We start from the raw sequence: 21,016 nt of genomic DNA, 5'->3' as shown, positions 1-21,016 counted from the left end.
ACTTTTTTTTTTTCTGAGTATCCAACCTGTAGGCTTCCCTAATCACAATTTGGACTCTCCAAAATACAGTGAGTCAACTCTTAAGACAAGTCAATCAATTGATCAATTGATCCAGCCATTCATCCATCCAACCATCCATCCATCCATCCATCCATCCTGTTTCTCTGGGGAATCCTGACTAATACAAATTTATACTGTGTTTTTTTCCCTCTTCGTCCTGTCTTTATCTACTTCAATATCTCTAGGCCCCTTATTCCCCACTTTCTCTCTGAGCCCAGGAAATGCTCTCTCCTTAAGAGGCTGCAGAGACCAGGCTCCACATTACCTATTCCTATTCCTCCCTAGGAACCTGCTTGTCCCTGCTGTTTCACATCACACCTGCCCATCTCTAGTTTGTCTCCTTCTCTGCTTCCCTCCTCACATCAACCACTTGGGATCTATGTTATCTACCCCACTCCCCAGGTACTGTCCCTGGTTTGGAGCACACATTGTTCCAACTGGCTACTAACTTGGTCCATTTTAAACCATCCCAGCTATATATTTGTTGTGAGTCATTTGAAGTTGCTCATCTCCTGCTTGCCTAGTGGTTAGTGTCAGCTACCTGCCTCTTCACAAGTCATTTATTGGGTCTTCATGCTCCACCCCCATGACATGGTTCCCAAATAGTCATAGCCCATGAATGGTTTCCTAACCTGTTTCTCCAGTATGTCCTTGGCCATGGGCCATAAGTGCTCTGCCATTCCTTTGTTTCTACATAGAAATCATGGAAAACGTCACTTCCATGCTTTGCATTTGAGCAAGTTCTATTACCCACACTTCTCACCTGAATCCCATTGTTATCCTGGAACTGGTTCATTCTTCCCCATCTAAACCTTTTCTATAGTCAGGGTTTCAGCACTTGAGGGAGTGAGGATTTCAGGTATAAATATGGAAACCCAACTCACTTTTTCCAAAAGTTTTAGATCCTAATTATCTCAGAAACCTCCCACTTAATATTGGTTTATTTGCAGACACAAATCTCTGTTCAGATACTTTATTCCGAGGAATAAGATTTACAGTAATTACATTCTTAGGGATTAATTAATCAAACTGATAATCTGGCCTTCCCTGTGTATAGTTTCTTGAAAGCTAGCCTCCTGTTTGTGTGCAAACTCTCCAGCATACATCTTCTCTGGGAAGAGTTTCCCTGCTGCTTCCCATGCCCACTCTTCCTATTTCCTCCACAACTGGGAGAGAATCCATGCCCAGAGGGCAGGGTTCATCTTCTTCTCTGCCTACTTGCCCCTGCTCCATGTTTCACTGTCCTGTGTCTCACTTGTTGGCATCCTCAGTATTCACTGGTCCAGTTAGCATATCCATTCCTCTGGTCAAACAGGGGAGAGGGTTTCTCAGTGTGTGTGTGTCCCAATGTCACAGCTGCGTGCCCTCTGTCCTTGGTCAGCTCTGTAGAGCTTCCTGGCACACAATCACCTGCCAGCTAGAAACTCTGAAAGACAGAAGGGACAGCATCCAGAGACCACCAAGGAATATTTCAAAGAGAAGATGCCAAACCATGTGACAGAGGAGGGGTTTCTCTCTCCCAGTGAGAGGCTGTTGTCCTGGGGGCTAGCCAATAACAGCTCAGCACTGATTGTTAAATAGGGAAATTGGCAAGCCAGCTGTGACGTCATTGGCAGTTGGAAATCAGACACGGGGATTTACACTGCAGAGATTGACAAACTCACGAATCCATTTTGTTGTTATTGTTATTGTTATTGCTTCTCTTGAGGGGCTGATTGCTGGCTCCTGAGCATGAGGCTTATGCTGGGTCTTTCCACAAAAGCAGTAGAATTTCCAAGGGTGTGTGTGTGTGTGTGTGTGTGTGTGTAAGAGAGAGAGAAAGAGAGAGAGAGAGAGAGAATGGGACCTCCAGTTTCTAGGACGGGAAGCACTCTGCTTCCTTGCTCTGAGCTGCTCCCTCTGTCTGATCCCCTCCTCCCTACACCTGGGCGACATCTTCTCATGTCTCTGGCAGCTCAAGGGTCACAGACCCTAGGTCCTGACCACCCAAGCCTTAGATGGGGTGATCTTCCAGTTAAACTGCAGCACACCTGCACATGACTGTCTACTCATGGTCTGAAACCCTGTTCATTGGTCTGTCTGCCTTAGCTGACTGACTGGATCACCTTGAGGCAGAAACCCCATTTTATTTGCCTTTAAATGCACAGACTTATTCAATGTCTGCAGATCACACACCTCCTTCATTCAATGTTCCATCAATGAAGAAGCATATAAAGAAACAAAAAGAGAAAAAAATATGGTAACAAAGGAGCCCTGCACCCTGGGAAGCAAGCACAGACTGTGAGAACCCCAGGGACACCTGAGAGCCTCAACATCTCTAAAGCAGTGAGAGCAATGGTGACTCCATCAGGAAAAAGCAGGAGCCCCACAGTATAGATTTTAAGAACCCAGCCCATCTCTGCAGGCCAGGGAGGGACAAACCTCACACAGTTCTAAGCTCCTTATGTGAGAAGAAATTGTGGTCTAAGTGAAGTTCATCGATTTGTGGTAAGTTACATTTATATCAGTTATATATGCTTAATTTAAGTGAGTCTGCCACTTTTTAAAAAAGATTTTCTTCTTTCTTTCTTTCTTTCTTTCTTTCTTTCTTTCTTTCTTTCTTCTTTCTTTCTTCTTTCTTTCTTTCTTTCTTTCTTTCTTTCTTTCTTCTTTCTTTCTTTCTTCTTTATTCTTCCTTTCTTTTTTCTTTCTTTCAGAGAGAGAGAGAGAACATGCCCACAAGCAGGGGGAAGGGGCAGAGGGAGAGGGAGAGAGACTCTCAAGCAGACTCTGCTGAGCATGGAGCCCAACATGGAGCTCAGTCTCATGACCTGAGTCCAAACCAACTGAGGTATCCAGGCACCCCAGTGAGCCACTTTTAAATTTCTTAATTATCTGCAAGTAAAATCTATCACCAAGCAGTCCCATTTTGTTGCAGTGTAATTGGTTGCAAATTGAGGGAAATTTTTCAACTGCCTGGCCGCTATGTCTATGCCCCAACAGGTATTAATGACACCTTGTTGGGTCAGTCTATCTGCACCATTACCTATGGCATGAGTGTGTGGTGGCTGGGGTAGAGATGGGGATATGGGTGGTGTCTTATCTGCATAACTCTTTCTCTTTCCCCCAGAAGTTTCCTCATTCTGCTTATCACTGTCCATCCTCCTTGACTTACCACCTGTTGCCTTACCTGTACATTTGCTGCCCTGGGTCTGAACTTTCCATCCACTTGCCCAACCACAGGCACACTCATACAGGCTTGCCAATAGTTGATATTCATCTGATTAATGCAAATTCTAGAAAAATTGCCGTAACTATCTCCATTTAGAAGATGATAAAACTGAGGGGAAGACTGACCCTGACACCTATAACTAATCAGTGGCAAAACTGGAAATATCATCTGTATCCTTCAACTTGGACATGCAATTGTCACAGGTGCACTGAGGGTCTCTCCATCTGGTCTTCTAAACTCTAACTTTGCAGGACAAGGTCCCTCTCTTGACCTTGAGTGGATGGTAAGGGAATCACTATTTCAAAGTCAATGAAGCAAAACTCACATGCCTACATTACCCAAAACTAGCCTTTGAAATACATTAATTATAATAGTCTCTGTTTTTCTGGTATAGAATTATCAATGACTATAAAAAAAACATTTTGTGAGAATATTTTTTAAAATCAGATATATCAGGTATGTTTTCCATCTTATGAAGGATTCCCTGTGTCTTCTCTCCAGCTGCGTTAGCTATGTCTTTAACTAGGTTGCATATATGGGATTAAATTATTGTTAAGCAATGAATTAGAATGATTATGATTTTTAATAACCAAATTTGAACAAAAATCAGTTTGTAATCCACTAACTATGAACATTTACAAATGAATGATATCCAACCAGAGCCAGCCTAAGGTGTGTCAGGGGCTGAGTCTCATTTGCTTGTGGAGGTTGCATATTTATTGAAAAGACCAATGGATTTGGAGGTATAATTTATGCTTAAATATAAAAATTTACACAATTGCGTAGATTTTATGATGGAAGAACTAAATCTTCTAAACAAATGGTAAGCACACCAAGCTACACCCATATGGTCTTGAGTATATAATTCCAGGCACACAGCCCCTCAACCCCACAACACTCCTTCTCTCACTGGAGTACTTACATAAGAGTTCACATGCATAAGCCCCATGCTCTTTCATTGTGAAGGAACATGAAATTAAAGTGACTGTGAGTGGGGCACCTGGGTGGCTCAGTCCGTTAAGTGTCTGCGTTGGGCTCAAGTCATAATCCTGGGGTCCTGGGATGGAGCTCGAGTCAGGCTCCCTGCTCAGTGGGGAGTCGGCTTCTCCCTCTCCCTCTGCCTCTCCACCTGGCTTGTACTCTCTCTTTCTCTCTCAAATGAATAAATAAAATCTTTCTTAAAAATTCATTATGAGAAACAAAAGAGAATACTAACAGTAAACTGCAAATATGACGACAACAACAACAAAACAGGCTAAAATTAAGTCCAGTGTGACTTCTCTGCCCTGGTTTTAACGCTAATGGACATGAACTTGGCAGGCCCGAGTTCATCTGGGAAGCTCTCACATTTATCTATCAGGTCCTTTGAGGACAAAACATAAACATACCCTTTCCCTTCTTGTCCCCTTCACCACAAATCTACATTTCACATTAGAAAATAATCCAACTTAATGGCTTCTCATGGGAGATACCTCTAGATTTATGCATTTATTGATAGAGTAGGTCAAATGGAAATTTAATCTAATATACATTTAAGTAGAAAAATTAAGAACAGGCACACTCATTATTTCTGTTTATCCCCAAGCCAGCTAAGCTGATGTTATTTTGAAATCTCTACAACTGAAGGTTTTTAAAAATATGAGTATGAAGCAAAATGGAGCTTGCATCATAATTTAATGTTCCTACTAATGTGCTCCTTGATTTGAATCTACTATAAATTCATTGCAATTAAGTGGTAGAATTATTTAATGCGATTTTTCCTGTCTGAATCCATTATCATTTGTCCACTAGAAGCTGTCTGGCAAATACCAAGAATGTATATCACTGACAGGCAAATATATTTCCTTTCTCAGCAAAGTGTAATATGTAATTTAAATTCATTATTTGAGAATGTAAGATCACATTAGATATATAGAAAATAATTGGGGATCCCTGGGTGGCTCAGTGATTAAGCGTCTGCCTTTGGCCCAGGGCGTGATCCTGGGGTCCCGGGATCAAGTCCTGCATCGGGATCCCTGCATGGAGCCTGCTTCTCCTCTGCCTGTTTCTCTGCTTCTCTCTGTCTTTGTGTCTCTCGTGAATAAACAAATAAAATCTTTAAAAAAAAAGAAAGAAGAAAGAAAGAAAGAAAGAAAGAAAGAAAGAAAGAAAGAAGAAAGAAAGAAAAGAAAAGAAAATAATCTCACTATCAAAGTGTGCCGAATCTCTACCACATAATGCTTTCTTTATCTTGAGAAACATAAGAAAGGTGCTATTTTTATCAGATTCACCCCTTGTATTTTATAGATCCTAGTATGTGTCCTCCACATGTCCACAAATCTTTAGCATTAAAACCAATAAAACAGACCATGCAGCTCCCTTTTTCTGTCATATGGGACCATTCTTTGCACCTCCCTTCTCCTACCTCTTCATTTTGTATGAGCACCAACATCCCAGAGACCATTTAAACCCTAATACTTTACCAGTTACTAAAAGCAGGTATGTCAGCATTTTGTCATACCAAAGTTCCATTCAGACTCCTTCCTTTCAGTTCTAGAAGGGTCAAGTAGAAAGAGACTTTCACAAAATCTGTCCAACTATCCTATTTCCCAGAAAAGAACATTGAGGCCAAGAATTGGTAGACTCGCTCATGTGTAGAAACACAGGAGCATTGAATAATACAAATTTCTTTCTATAGGCCTCCTCTTTACGGCTTCCCTGACTAGCACATTTCACCCATTCTTCACCATTGTCCCTGATAGATAGATGACCAGCAAACACTTTCCACCTGAGATGACCTCTGTGAGCCCAGAGTACGGTGACCAGTGGCACCAGGGGTGCTTCTCAGCAGCAAGGGCTTGGGGCTGGCCTTCTGCACAAGCCCGACTCAGCTCATTCTGTTGTCTTCCCACCTGGAGCCATTGCCATGCCTCTTGTCCTGCCTGTTCATTACTGTTTCCAGTGATACTTCCAATGGGAAGCTCACAGGAGGGTCCTGATGAGTCCTCTGCTGACAACTGCAGAGCCACATCTATCTTTGGAAAACCAAGTCTCTTTGAAGGAACTCATCTATAACTCTTCACAACTGAACAAATGAGAGAGGCAGGCACAGCAGGCTTCCATCACATTCCTTCATTCAAGGATTAATGATTGAGCAACTGCTGTGTGCTGGGACAGACAAGGGCTCTGGGGATAGACACAGTGGTCAAGGCAGCAGACACAGTACCTGATGTCCCAGGGGTGTAGATGCAGAGGATCATAAACCATTCAGTAAATAACAAACAATATAATTGCAGGAGTTGTAAGTTTCTGAAGGGAATAGTCAAAGTGAGGAAAGAAAGATTGACTGAGAAAGCCTTGTATTAGGTGCAAGTTTCTCAAACTCCAGCCACATTTACTTTTGCTCATGAAGCTCCTACCACAGTGGTGTCCATTAAGAACCTCAAATCCCCAAGCTTACTGTTGCCTTAGAGTTTCACTCAGAGTGTTTCCTGCTCCCAGGTGACCCCCAGAAATCTCAAGGTCACCTCTTTCTAATTTGGTTCTCAAGTTAAACATGACCTCTTCAGAGACATGACCCTTGCTTCTGCAACATAAAGTAGCCACCTAATGTTCTCTATGACATCACCCTGTTTTCCTTCCTTATTCTTAGTGGTTCAGAAACAAATGATACGACCTCAAGATTTTTTATCCAATCTTGGTTAAAATTCTAGTTGAAACTGGAAACAAATGGTAGTTAATTGTTTAAAAAATCTTGAGAGAAACTAGGTGTAGAAGCTATCAAGATTCAATTTCAAGAAATATAGTGGACTAAATATATTATCTGACTGAATGCTAACCCTCTTTAAATATTAATTTAAACCACTTTATAACAAGATGCCATCTCATCACCAATAAGCAGAAACAAATTAAAATAACTCCAAGTGATGGAAGGGAGGTGAAGAACCCCAATGCTGATTGACATAACCATGAGTGTTAGTGGTACACCACTTGTTAAATGGTTTGGTATTATCCCATTGGGTTGAAGAGGAGCAAAGCCTACAACCTGTCCATCCTCCTGGTAGATACCCCGGCAGATTTTGCACTCCTGCACAGGGACCCATGTACAATTAGTCCACATGGGCATTGGGAGGCAAAAACAAACAAGAATGGCAAATGACCTAAATTATCAGTAAAACAGAAAAAAAGTAAATGTTGTTAATTTCTTCACGTATGCAATTCTACAGAGGAATGGTTATGGTTATAGCTACATGCATCAACAAGAATAATCTCACAAATGGGACTCCTGGGTGGCTCGGTGGTTGAGCATCTGCCTTTCACTCAGGATGTGGTCCTGGAGCCCTGGGATCGAGTTCCACATCAGGCTCCCTGCATAGAGTCTGCTTCTCCCTCTGCCTATGTCTTTGCCTCTCTCTCTGTGTCTCCCATGAATAAATAAATAAAATCTTAAAAAATAATAATCTCACAAATATCATATAGAATGAATAAAACAAATCCCAAAAGAATATGTATGTAAAATGTAAAAACCTTCAAAACATCGTTTAGTTACATAAACCTACACAGATACATGACTACTGGGTCCTGACAATTAAACAATAACAAAGGCACAAAAAAAGATAAAATTCAGGATGGTCGCTCCCTCCAGAGGCAGGAAAGGGGGATAATATTGGGGAGGTGCACAGACAACTTCTGGGGTAGGGGGATTTTCCATCTATCTGGTTGGGCAGATGGTATGCATTGTGTTATTGTTTTATTTGCATATGTAATTTATATAAATTATTTTTATTTGGGAAACATTTTGAAATAAAAATGAGAACTAGAAAAAGAGAAACCAATAAAAGAGCTTTTAGAATACAAAATGCTGAGTTAATAGAATACAAAATGCTGAGTTAACTCTTAAATTTATATAACTAGCTAAGGATATACAGGGACTATGCAGGCTTCAATTCTCATAACAAAGTACATTACGCCTCTAGTTTCTCTATATTTTGTTTTTTTGTTGTTGTTCCTATTGTTATTAATTCGTTTTTAAAGATTATTTGATTTTTCAAAAAAGAACCCCAAAACCTGCTTTTATTATAGACTTTTTGGTTCAAAAGCATTATTTTCTTTTACATTGAGGTATCATTGACCTATAACATTATACTAGTTTCAGCCATAGTACGATTCATCATTGGTACAAATTGCAAAAGGATCACCACAATAGGTCTAGTTAACATCTGTTACCACACATGGTTAAATTTTTTTTTTCTTGTGATAAGAACTTGTAAGATCTATTCCTCTAGCAACATTCAAATATACACTATAGTTTTACTAACTGTAGTCACCATGCAGTATATGATATTGTCATGCCTTATTTATTTTATAACTGGAGGTTTATACCTTTTGACCCCTGTTACCCATTTCACTCACCCCTCTACCCCCTTGCTTCTGGAGCCCACTAATCTGTTTTCTGTGGATTTAGATAATATAATAATTATCTTTCCCTGTCTTACTTCACATAGCATAATGTCCTCAAGATCCATCCATATTGGCAAATTTCATTATTTTTATAGATGAATATAATATTCCATATTTTATTTATTCATATTCTATTTATCCTGTTTTTACAATTTTGAAATTCTATCTTTATCTTTTACCAAAAGTTAAAGAAATTTCCTATAATATTGAAGATTAAATTTAAACTTTCTTTCTTTCTTCTTTTTTTTTTTTTTTTTTTAGAGAGAGGGAGAGATAGTGAAAGAGCATGAGCAGAGGGTGGGGGGCAGAGGGAGAGGGAGAGAAAGAATCTAAAGCAAGGTCCACACTCAGAATAGAGCCAAACACAGGGCTGGATCTCGTGACTTTGAGATCATGACCTGAACCAAAATCAAGAGTCAGATGCTTAAACAACTGAGGTGATCCTGTAAGGCTAATTTTAGTATTTCTAAAAACTGCTCTGAAATCTAGAATCACTGACTTGTAACATCAATGCTGTGGAGCAATTTTACAAAAATCTTTATCAGAGCGAAGTGTATTTATTCTCTTAAATTTATACACTTGAGTTCATTTTGATCAACAACTTTGTAATAAGAGAAAATAATTTCTCCACTCTAGTTAAAATGAATTCAATTCGCTTATTAATAGACATTTACCTTTTTCAAAAGTTTAGTTTTCAAAAGCGCATTACCTGCAAACTGCAGGGCTAACTCTTGATCCTCTAGAGCTCTGATCTAATATCTTCATGTTTATGTACTTCCTTATTTTCTTCTTGCCACTCTTCATAGGTTGTAGGCATCATGAAAGGAAGCTTCTATAACGAAGCTCTTCGAATAGCATCTAGATTCTAGTGAGTGTTAATAAATATCAGCTGATTACCGGAATGAAAAGCTCTTCGGATACTTTATAGTCACTAGGATATCTCAAGGGAGTCAAGTAAAACCCAAGTCTGAGCTTGCTATACACAGAGATTTTTTTTTTAATAATTATCAGTGCTAAAATTTCAATGAATTCCCTGGTTCCTCTTGACCTTCTCCATGAATAAAACATGATGTTTCTGATATTCTTATTTTGAAGGACCCTAATTTTTCCATTGACTTTCTAATTAGTCAATGACAATTATCATTGGTGCCAAATATCAAGCAGTATATTTTTATAGATATTGCTGCAGTGAGCCTAGCCTTAAATGTTATTTTATCAATATTTTCCATATATTCTAATTTTCCTTGTGTGAATGGCTTCTGATTCTTTGTTACTAGCTTCAGAGAAGATGGCATTAGCTCCTGAGGCACACCTGAGCTTAGAAGGTCTACCTTGCTCATCCATCCACCTCAGATGCTAACCAGTGAATGACCCTTGAGAACTTTGAGAGAAAGAAGCAGAAGCTACCAGGGGTAAGAGAAATAACAAAAGACTTACATGAAGGGCATTAAAATAAATCAAAATAGATGTTTTAAAATGCTTTTGGCAGAAAAAATGGCAGAAGTTTCCATGGCTGAACACAGCAGCTGCCCTGTAGTTTTGAAGCCAGTGAACAGGTAAATGAGCAGAATGAGGATGGAAATTGTCAATATAGAAAGGGCTGAGCTATTAGAATGGCAAATTTAGAAGAGATCACGACGAGAAAGCAGATGTTGAATAGACAACTAGTCATAAAACTGGCTAATGTTTACAATGTGATAAGTTTGGACATATGGACACACCATTACCACAATCAAGATAATAAATGTATCATGAGTATATGTATGTGTCTAAACTCTTAAAAATATATACACTAACTATGTGCAGGGTTTTTTGTATATCAATTGTATACCTCAAACAGCTGCAAAAAAGAGAGAGAGATTTGGGCAAAGAAAAAAACCTCTTTACAATGAAAAATACTATATGAATTATCATCCTCTTTCTTCATAGCAGGTTCATTGAGAATGATGGAGAAGAGAGAAGAGAAGACTATGATAGCTTTGGGTGTCTTTCTAGGTGGAGGCACAGAGGCCCCTGCCAAATAGAGTGAACTGTGTGGAAATAGTCTCAGGAATATCTACTCAAAAAATATTCCTAGTATTGTAATGAACATGATTCTTTACAATAATATTTTAAAAATTAAAAATTATATATTTTAGTTGTAGAATCTTCATAGGATTTGACTTACATAATAACAACTGAATTAAGTATACTGTTATAGTTCATTTTGCTTCCCCTTAAATTCCCTAAATTCATATTTTGAAGTCTTAAACTCTAGCACTTCAGAATGTGATCTTCTTTGTAGAGTGTTTTATAGATTTGAATTAAGATGTGGTCATTAGGACAGGTCCTCATCTATGGCTTGTTCCTTCTAAGAAAGGGAAATTTGATACAGGGACAACCCCACATGAACATGAAGATGAGGGGATCCCTGGGTGGCTCAGTGGTTTGGCTCCTGCCTTTGGCTCAGGGCGCGATCCTGGAGTCCCGGGATCGAGTCCCACGTCCGGCCCCTGCATGGAGCCTGCTTCTCCCTCTGCCCGTGTCTCTGCCTCTCTCCCTCTCTCTCTCTCTCTCTCTCTGTCTATCATGAATAAATAAATAAAATCTTAAAAAAAAAAAAAGAACATGAAGACGAATATTGGCAAGCCAAGGCAAGAGGCCTGGAATAGATCCTTAACTCACAGTCCATAGGAACCAATTCTGCCCACATCTTAGTTTTAGATTTCTAGTCTCCAGAACAATGAGATAAGAAATTTGTGTTAAGCCACTCAATTTGTAGTAGCTATTGCAGCAGCCCTCAAAAACTAATACACCAACAATTTTTTCCACAGAAAGAACTTTGCTTCATGAAACTATATATTTTTTTAAAGATTTATTTATTTATTCATTCAGAGAGAGCGAAGAGAGAGGCAGAGACACAGGCAGAGGGAGAAGCAGGCTCCATGCAGGAAGCCCGATGTGGGACTCGAACCTGGATCTCCAGGATCACACCCCGGGCTGCAGGCAGCGCTAAACCGCTGCACCTCCGGGGCTGCCCATGAAACTATATTTGAATAGGTTGTTATTTAAAAGGGCTATAACGCATTTTGGAATATTTACCAAGTTCAAAAGAATGTGGAGTTCATTGTGACCATTATCTAATTGATCACATCTAGCAAATTAGGAAGTTTGCAATTTTTGATACTATTTTAAATTTTTTCTGAATTATGTTGTTAGAATCCCCACCAATGAAAACTTTATTATAAATCTAACAAAATATGTAAGATAAATATACAAAAAAATATAAAACTCTGATGCAATAAACCAAAGAGTTAAATAAATGCAGAGATATTCTGTATTCATAGATAGAACTCATATTCACACTTAATATTGCCAGGATGTCAGTTCCTCCCAACTTAATCTATAGATTCAATGAAATCCCAATCAAAATACCAGGAACAAACAGATATCAACAAATAGATGCTAAAATTTATGTAGAAAGGTTGGGATTCCTGGATGGCTCAGCAGTTTAGTGCCTGCCTTTGGCCCAGGGTGAGATCCTGGAGACCAAGGATCGAGTCCCATATCAGGCTCCCAGCATTGAGCCTGTTTCTCCCTCTGCCTGTGTCTCTGCCTCTCTCTGTGTGTCTTTCATGAATGAATAAATAAAATCTTAAAAAAAATAGAATAAAATTTATGTAGAAAGGCAAAAGGCTCAGAATAGGTAATATAATACTAAAGAAGAAGAAAGTTGGAGAATTGATACTACCCAACTTCAAGACTTACTAAAGAATTACAATAATCAAGACATGTGATATTGGTGAAAAAACAGACAAATAGATCACCAGAACAGATTAGGGAACCCAACAATAGACCCACATAAATTTAGTCAACTTATCTTTAACAAGGGAGCAAAGCAAAACAATGAGCAAAAATGGTCTTTTCAATAAATGATGCTGGAAGAAATTACATCCATGTATAAAAAATCAATCTAGTCACAGATCTCACACACTTCACAAAAATTAATTCAAAATAGATCAGTGTCTTAAATGTAAAATACAAAACTATAAAAACCCCAGAAGAGAACATAGGAGACAACATAGGTGACCATGAGTATTGTGAGGACTTTATAGATGCAACATCAAACACATGAGCTATGAAAGGCATAACTGATTATTTGGACTCCATTAAAATGAAAAACAATGTTAAGAGAATAAGAAGACAAGCCATAGATTGGGAAAAATATTTGCAAAAGACACATCTGATAAACGACCACTACCCAAAACATACAAAGAACTGTTAACACTCAACAATAAGAAAACAATTTAATTAATAAATGGGCCAAAGACCTTACCAGACAGCCCACCAACGAAGATGCAGATGGCAAATAGGAATTTGAAAAAAATGCTCCATGTTATATGTCGTAAGTGAAATGAAAAGTAGGACAATAAGATGCCACCACACACCCACTAGAATGCCAAAATCCAGAACACTGACACCACCAAATGCTGGTGAGGATATGGAGCAACAGGAACTCTCATTCCTTAGTGGTAGAAATGCAAAATGGTACCATAACTTTGGAAAACATTTTGACAGTTTCCTACAAAAGTAAACATACTCTTACCATATGATTCAGAAATTACAGTTTTGGGTATTTACTCAAAGAGGTTGAAAACTTGTATCCACACAAATACCTATACATGGGTGTTTATAGTAGCTTTATTCATAATTGCCCAAATATGGAAGCAACCAAGATGTCTTTCAGTGGGTGAGTGGATAAATATACACGGTGGTACAACCAGACAATGGAGTATTATTCAGCATTAAAAAGAAATGAGCTGCCAAGGCATGAAAAAACATAAAGAAACCTTAAATGTATATTATTATCTGAGAGAAGCCAATCTGAAAAGGCTACTTACTATATGATTCCAACTATGTGACACTATGGAAAGGTTAAAATTATGGAAAGGAAAAATATCAACAGTTGCCAGGGTTTGGAGAGGGGGGAAAGGATGAATAAGGAGAGCACAAGGATTTGGGGGCAGTGAAAATATTCTGTGTGATACAATTGCAATAGATACATGTCATTATACTTTTCCAAAGTTTTGGAATATACTACACCAGGAGTGAACTATGGACTTGGATTGATTATGATGTGTTAGTGTAGGTTCATCAGTTATAACAAACATACCACTTGGCAGGGTGTTTTGTTTTGTTCTGAGAGGGAGAGAGAATACACACAAACGAGGGCTTGCAAGCAGTGGGGGAGGAGGGCAGAGAGAGAGAGAAAGAGAGAGAATCCCCAGCAGGCTCCACACCCAGCAGGGACCCTGACATGGGACTCTATCCTATGACCTGGAGGTCATGACCCAAGCTGAAATCGAGAGTCCTACAGTCAATGGACTGAGCTACCCAGGCAACCCTCTGCTGGGGAATGTTTTTAATGAGGGAATTTATGCATGTGTGAGAGGAAACGTACATGAGAATCTATATATATTCCCTCAATTTTTCTGTGAAGCTTAAGCTGATCTAAAAAGTAAATTCTTTAAAAAAATGCACTGAGAGGGCTTGCTAAATTCTTTGTCAGTAAGAGTAAAACTAAATGGAATCACAGAAATTATTTCCATGTAGTGTTTTCAGTTCTTACTACATTTGAAAATACCATAATTCATATTCTGTCCTTTCTACTTGTGATATTATGGTCAGTGCTGAAGCTATTCATGGTCATGGCCATCAAATTGAATTTCTATCAAAAATTCCTTATTTTATAGTTGGCATCTTTTTCTTCAATCTCTGTGATATTGTTTCATAGATATAGTAGTATTGTATTCATCCACCATCTATTGAGTGTCTTGTTTGTGCAAAATGTTTTGTATATTTTGCTTCCACTGTTGATTTATGTTTCACTGATTCCTTTTCAATGTCTAGGGAAAGCAGTTTGAACTACTGCTTTTCCAGGATGAAATGTAAAACCTGAATCTGCCAAAGCCCCACATGGGGCCTCTGATAACAGCCCACAATTCTTCTGCTTTGCACAACTTTTATGTCTGACGTGCATTGCTCACTCACTAAAATACATAATGCAGATATAGCAGCAGTCCTGTGCCTAATATGTGGATTCTCAATCTGTGTTTATGTGATTCAAAATATATCACCCACAAGGAGTGCCAGGGCCTATGTGGCTTAGTCGGTTGAGCATCTGTTCTTGGTTTCAGCTCAGATCATGATCTCAGAGTCTTGGGATCAAGCCCCACATTGGTTCTGCATTCAGCAAGAAGTCTGCTTGAGATTCTTTCTCTCCCTCTGTCCCTCCCCTCTGCTCTCTATCTCTCTCTAATTAAATAAATTTACATATCAATATATAAATCATATATGTATATTTATCATATTCAAGCCTGATTTTGTTAGTAGCTACTAATTCTTTGCATTCTGTCTATGCTTATAATTAATTATTTATTTCAACAAAGCATGTATATCCTAAGGGCATTCATTTATATACAGAGACATGCCTAAATATTATTCAGTCTGTTTCATACTGGTAATGGCTATCAATACACTGAAGTAACTAAATAGAAGTCTACTTTTATATTCATTTGGCTCCATACAAGACAGATAGAAAAAAACAAGCATGTTTAATATAGTCCTACTTAAACAAATAGGTGTGATTGTGCCTAGGAAAATAGCAATAGAACATATCTATTGGAAGCTGAGTTAGGGTGGTTCTTTCCTTCTCTTTGTGATACTCTGAATTAAGGAAGACATACCAAATCTACACTATTTGGGGAAACTCAACACCTAGGAGATTTGCAGGGAAGTTAGCCCAAGAGAACAATTTCTGCTCTGCTGGATTGTGAGAATTTTGATTTTTAGGATTCTTGCAACAGCTTACTGGGGTTATATAGTGTTCCTAAGTTTCTTTTTCTAGACATAAATGGTCTTCTTCAAAGAGATTTTTAGCTCAAACATTTCAATAAATTTACTACAGCCATTTGAAAGCAAGTAAAACTCTTGAACATAGATCAAACTTGCAGGAGTAAAGAGAAGCCAGGCACAGAAGTCTAAATGGGGTTAAAACCTGCTCTTAACTACAAATAGTTGTGAATTTTATTCCCTCACCGAGCACAGAGCAGCTCTCAGCATAGATCTACAAATTTTATTTTATATTTGAGTCACATAGGTGTTCTGTAAACTCTGTATCCTCTTTAGCAACATGCTGTCCCGTTTACTGAACTATCTATTAGCACCGGATGCTTGGGCTTTTATATATGGTCACACATCTGCGGGGAGGGAACAACCTGACTCTGGCTCCTAAGGTTCCGAGATCTACCTCCTGAAAACCCTTTAATTTTTCAGAGACCCAGTTTCTACATTTGCATGCTAACACAACTACTTGATGATGACATAACTAACTAGGTGTTGTAATACAATCATATTCAACAGGTATTGTAATTCCCTTTTTATAGGTGAGCACCTGAGGCCCTGAGAGGCAGTCTGCCTAATTCAGTTGCAGAGCTGGGATTGGATCCTCCTTCTCCCAACCTGGGAGTTTGGTAAGGTGCTATCATGGCCCCCGTCCTAGACTAACCAAGTCAGTATCAGCCCTAACCTTCTTGTGGAAAACTTGGTACACCATGTACTTGGTGGTCCTTATGGTAGTATTCATGTTTTATGAACTAATAGTGACAGATTTGATCGACTTTTCTTAAGAGCCGGTTCAAGTATTGGAGGATGAATCCTCCTCAGACAGATTGGTCCCCTCCCCCATGACACAATGAGCCGATCACTTGGATAGAGTTTTCTACCATTCTGTCTACACATAGCAGAGCAACTTTTTAATTTTTTTTTACTGGAAGAAAACAGTGACCATGTAGAAGCAAGACCCACAAGCTGAGGCTTTCCTACAAAGTCAATAGATAAATGCTTCCTATTTTCATGGCAGTGCTGATCCTACAGACCACCTTAGTAATTCATGCATTTACAAACCTTAAATTTTTAGACTAATGAAATCCATGACTTTGCCTGATTTGTGTAGTTTTGCAATGTTCTCATGCACCTCGGTTTGGGATTATTCTAAAATCCTTTGGCTTTTCCTATCATCGACAAAATCAACAGTGGGTTATCTTGTATTATTTTATAATTGATCTGCATTGTTTGCTAATTGATGTCTGTCTGAGTCTTATCAAGGAAATCAAGCCAAAAATCTCTTGAGAAGCTTAAAGAGACTAGAAGATCTTCTACTGGGAAAATCGTATAAGCAAACCATGACTGACCTCTCCATCTTGCCTTGGTCATCCTAGAGTAAGATCAGGAAAAGAGATGGGAATTTCCTTTGTAATTCCTTTTCAGAAAATTCTTGGGTTAATGGTGATATGGAGCAAGAAGTTATTAGCAAAAGCAAGGTAAGGATTGTTTCAGGTCCAGTCACATTTCTGGAATAGGTTGATACTGTAATGAAGTCTTTGTTGTTGTGGGGTACAAATGACTCCAACATGGGCTCGTCATTTTTTTTTCTTTATCTCATTTGTGACCAAAATGGCCTTGACTTTTCCTTCAGCTTGATTCAAGGTAGATGTTTTTCCTTGATTCCAGGTCTCACCTCCCTTTTCCTAAAGCATTTACATTCAAAGACTTGCAATTGCAAATTATTTTTTTTTTGTTTTTTGTTTTTTTTCAATTGCAAATTATTTATCTGACTCTTTGAGATGTAAACATTTTCAAACCTCAGCCTACAGTTTTATAATGCAGAAATTCTTTTCTCAGGGAACCTGGGCACCACATCCTTGAAATGCAGTCCTTGCCCCTGGCTCCCAGCCTCTGTGGGAAGGGGGGAGACCAACTGAGGCAAGCTCCTAATTCCACCTTGTCAAATCACCTCCCCTGGCATCTAGAAGCAAGTCTACATTTTGTCTGGTGCCTTGGAACCTTTCCCAGTTTCCTCCCTCTACTACCCTTCCCAGAGCCAAGAGCCCTCATGAACCCAGATACTGTTTCTATTGTCACTGGGAAAGGGGGAGATGCACCCCGCAGACCCAGGTGACAGTGTTGGGTCCTGAACAATGTCCACAACCTGCTGTGTCAGAAGAGCAGGACCTACCGTGCTGATAGAGGAGGGGTCGGAGGTGGCACCTCTGCCTGTTGGCCTCCCCTCTGTCTCTTGGACCCTTTGGAGGGAGGGATGGGAGGCTGTCCTTTCTGAGCAGTACCACCTGGAAACCTGCTTCCCCCAGGTGTGGGGCCTCGGGGTCACCAGGTGGTCTAAGCAACCCCAATTCCTTGTTTGCAGGGGAGCCCCAGTGTCTCTGAGAACACAGCTCCTGCCTCTAGAACAGAGCTGGCTTCCTATCGATTTGCACTTGGGCAAGTTGATTAAATAGGGACCCATGTGGAGATATTGCTCCCGGATTGAGGTCCAGTTGGGGTACTCTGCCTCTTACAGTAGACCCGAGCATGGGGCCCAGCTCCACACAGTTCAGTTTAGTAGGTATCCTGTTCACCTTTGGGTGATTCAAAACAAAGGAGAGCTGCACTTTGCCTCGAGGAGTCCCTGGAGAGGCCACGTGCAATCCCACATTCGGCCGACAGGGGCGGGTTCTGGGAGCCCCAGGCCAGGCCCAGTGCCCGTCCCCTGCCCCACCTCACCCCCGCTAAGCCTCTGTTGGCAGCAACTGCTGATATAAGGGTGGCGAGCTGGGCTTTTCCAACATTAAACACTGTGGTCCCGGGGGTCATCCTGGAGTCCTGGCCTTGGGGAGACAGCTCCTCTCTGGGCAAAATGCTCCTCCTCTGCTGATGTATTTCCAAGGCTTTAACACTCTTCTGTCAAGCCCTTTGAGGTTCATCCAGGACAAGCGTTGGTGTGAGTCACAGAGCACAACAGAAACACTTGAACAAAATGCTGTGTCGGCAGCAGGATTTCCTGTTCTGTCCTTGAGATAAGCAGGGAGAGAGAACTCTTGCCTCCACACTGACTTTGCCTGGACTGACCCCACAGTGAGCGTCTCTCACTTGTCCCACCTCGACTCCCGGGCCCGTTCTGGGCACCTGTGAGAGTTGTCTGGCGTCACTGACACACCCCCACTCTGGCTGACTCGAGCAAAGGGGAAATCTGCTGACATGGTTCACGGTGGCTGAACAATCAGTTTTCAGAAGGTCCAGAGCCAGCGAACACAGGGATCCTGGAAAGTGAGACACGATGGACAATTTCTTCTGGGGGCAGAGTTTCAAGTATTTTATCCTTGATTTTCTCTCCCTGTCAAGATTCACGTTCCAGAAGAGAGAGATTCTGATTGACCTGGTTTCGATCACATGCTACCTCCCCTGAATAGGCTAGGGGTTTAAAGAGGAGGCAAGTTGATAGATAGTCTCCCTGTACATGGTCTGGGGAAATGGGTTTATCAATTCTTCCTGATTTATCCAGAAATTATCTCATTTTATTGCTAAAAGTCCCACATTCTAAGAACTCCTTCAGTTTCAAGAAAAGTGGAGAAAGGTGTCCCCTAAGGATGGCTTAGAGGAACTGAGGCATGATTACTAAAGGCAAGATGAAGGTAGCACTGCCCTAAAACAGTAAATAGCCATGACAGAAAAAATTAAGGTTCTATTATTAGACATATGGGCAAGGTTGAGCAAACCGAAAATGGTACTGACATCAGCCCTTTCTGAGGGAGAGCATAAGTGTGAGTGATGGGAGGGAAGAGAATCTTAAGCAGATTCCATGCTCAGTTTGGACCCTGATGCAGGGCTTGATCTCATGACCCTGAGATCATGACTTGAGCTGAAATCAAGAATTGGATGCTCACTGACTGAGCCCCACAGGCGCCCAATCAGTCCCTTTTTTTATTCTAGCTGTGGTATATGATTATCTACATTCTGTTGGGCCACTGCAGTGGGAAATATGACAGAGAATGGGAGGTCCAATATGTGGATTTGGTTTCCTGTTCTTGTCAAAGAGCTCTGGAGTCCTTTTAAAGGATGAGGATTCAAAAATAAATAAGTAAATAAATAAGTAAATAAATAAAGGACGAGGATTCATTAATTAGGCAGGAATGTTGCAGCACTGTCATCGCCTTTTTCCTTAGATCTTTCATTATATTTTTTTTGATTCTAAAACCAACGTCCTTCCAAATCATGAATTTTGAAAGCCAGTATGTACAAGTCCCGTGTTGACCACATTGTGATGCTGCCAGTGAATTCAGGCTCTCTAGGTTCTAATTGAGCATTTACTCAATAATGGGCCCCGACAATCCTCTGCAGTTTGACACACGACCAAGATCTAGACCACACCTCTGAGGGGCATGTGGTCAAGGGGTCCCAGTCATGGGAGCAATTTCTCCAAGATCAGTTAACTTTGCTGCGTTCTGTGGCCACAGCTGCCACCTCTGCCTGCTGCAAACCTCCCTCTCGTGAGCCTCCAGGAGTCCAGAGAAAGGAGCTTCCACAGGTCATTGAAAATCTGCCACCTCTCCTGAGAGTTTTATAGAACTCTCCTCCTTAGTCTGGGTCTGAAAGTGCAACGCTCCATTCATAGGCTGCAGAATTAAGCATAATTTCTACACCATGATGAAAATTTTAGGACTAACGGGTGACCAGTGTCGAATGGTACTTCAACCCCACAATTCATCAGACCCCTACTTCACTTCTATCTCCTGTTGCATTAGAAATTTCTAGTGTAATATGTACAACTGTAATAGCCACATTGGGGATACCAAAATACCTGAACATTGTAACAAAACCACAATTTTAAAGCCTCCATTGTTTGTTTGTTTTTCTTCCTTTTTCAGGTTTTTATTTAAATTCCAGTCAGATAATATACAGTGTAACACTGACTGCAGGAGTAGAATTTAGGGATTCATCACTGACATAGAGCACCCGGTGCTCATCACAAGCACCCTCCTGAGTGTCCATCACCCATCCAGCCCATCCTCTACCCTCCTTCCAGCAACCCTCAGTGTGTTCTCCATAGTTAAAAGTCTCTTATGGTTTGTGTCCCTTTCTTTTTCCCCCTTTTCCTATGTTCGTGTGTTTTGTTTCTTAAATTCCACTTATGAGTAAAATCATATGGTATTTGTCTTTCTCTGGCTGACTTGTTTCACTTAGCATTAGACTCTCTAGCTCCATCCACATATGTTAGGTTATGCTCTACTCAGAGAAGATTTTGAAATATAAAAACTGAAACATCCTTAGCTATTCCTTTTAGGCTTAAGAGAATTTACTTATCTTTCCTTCAAGTTTTGAGTTTTGTGTATGTGTGTGAATTAGCCTCGTCCAGATGCTTCTTAGTTGTTATAAAATAGATCATCTTATGATAATATTTACACTTTTCAATGCTAAAGACAAGCACCTGCC

The sequence above is a fragment of the Canis lupus genome, chromosome 34, assembly GCF_011100685.1.
Source record: "Canis lupus familiaris isolate Mischka breed German Shepherd chromosome 34, alternate assembly UU_Cfam_GSD_1.0, whole genome shotgun sequence".
In the NCBI taxonomy this organism is placed as follows: Eukaryota; Metazoa; Chordata; class Mammalia; order Carnivora; family Canidae; genus Canis; species Canis lupus.
This window is presented reverse-complemented; position numbering follows the sequence as displayed.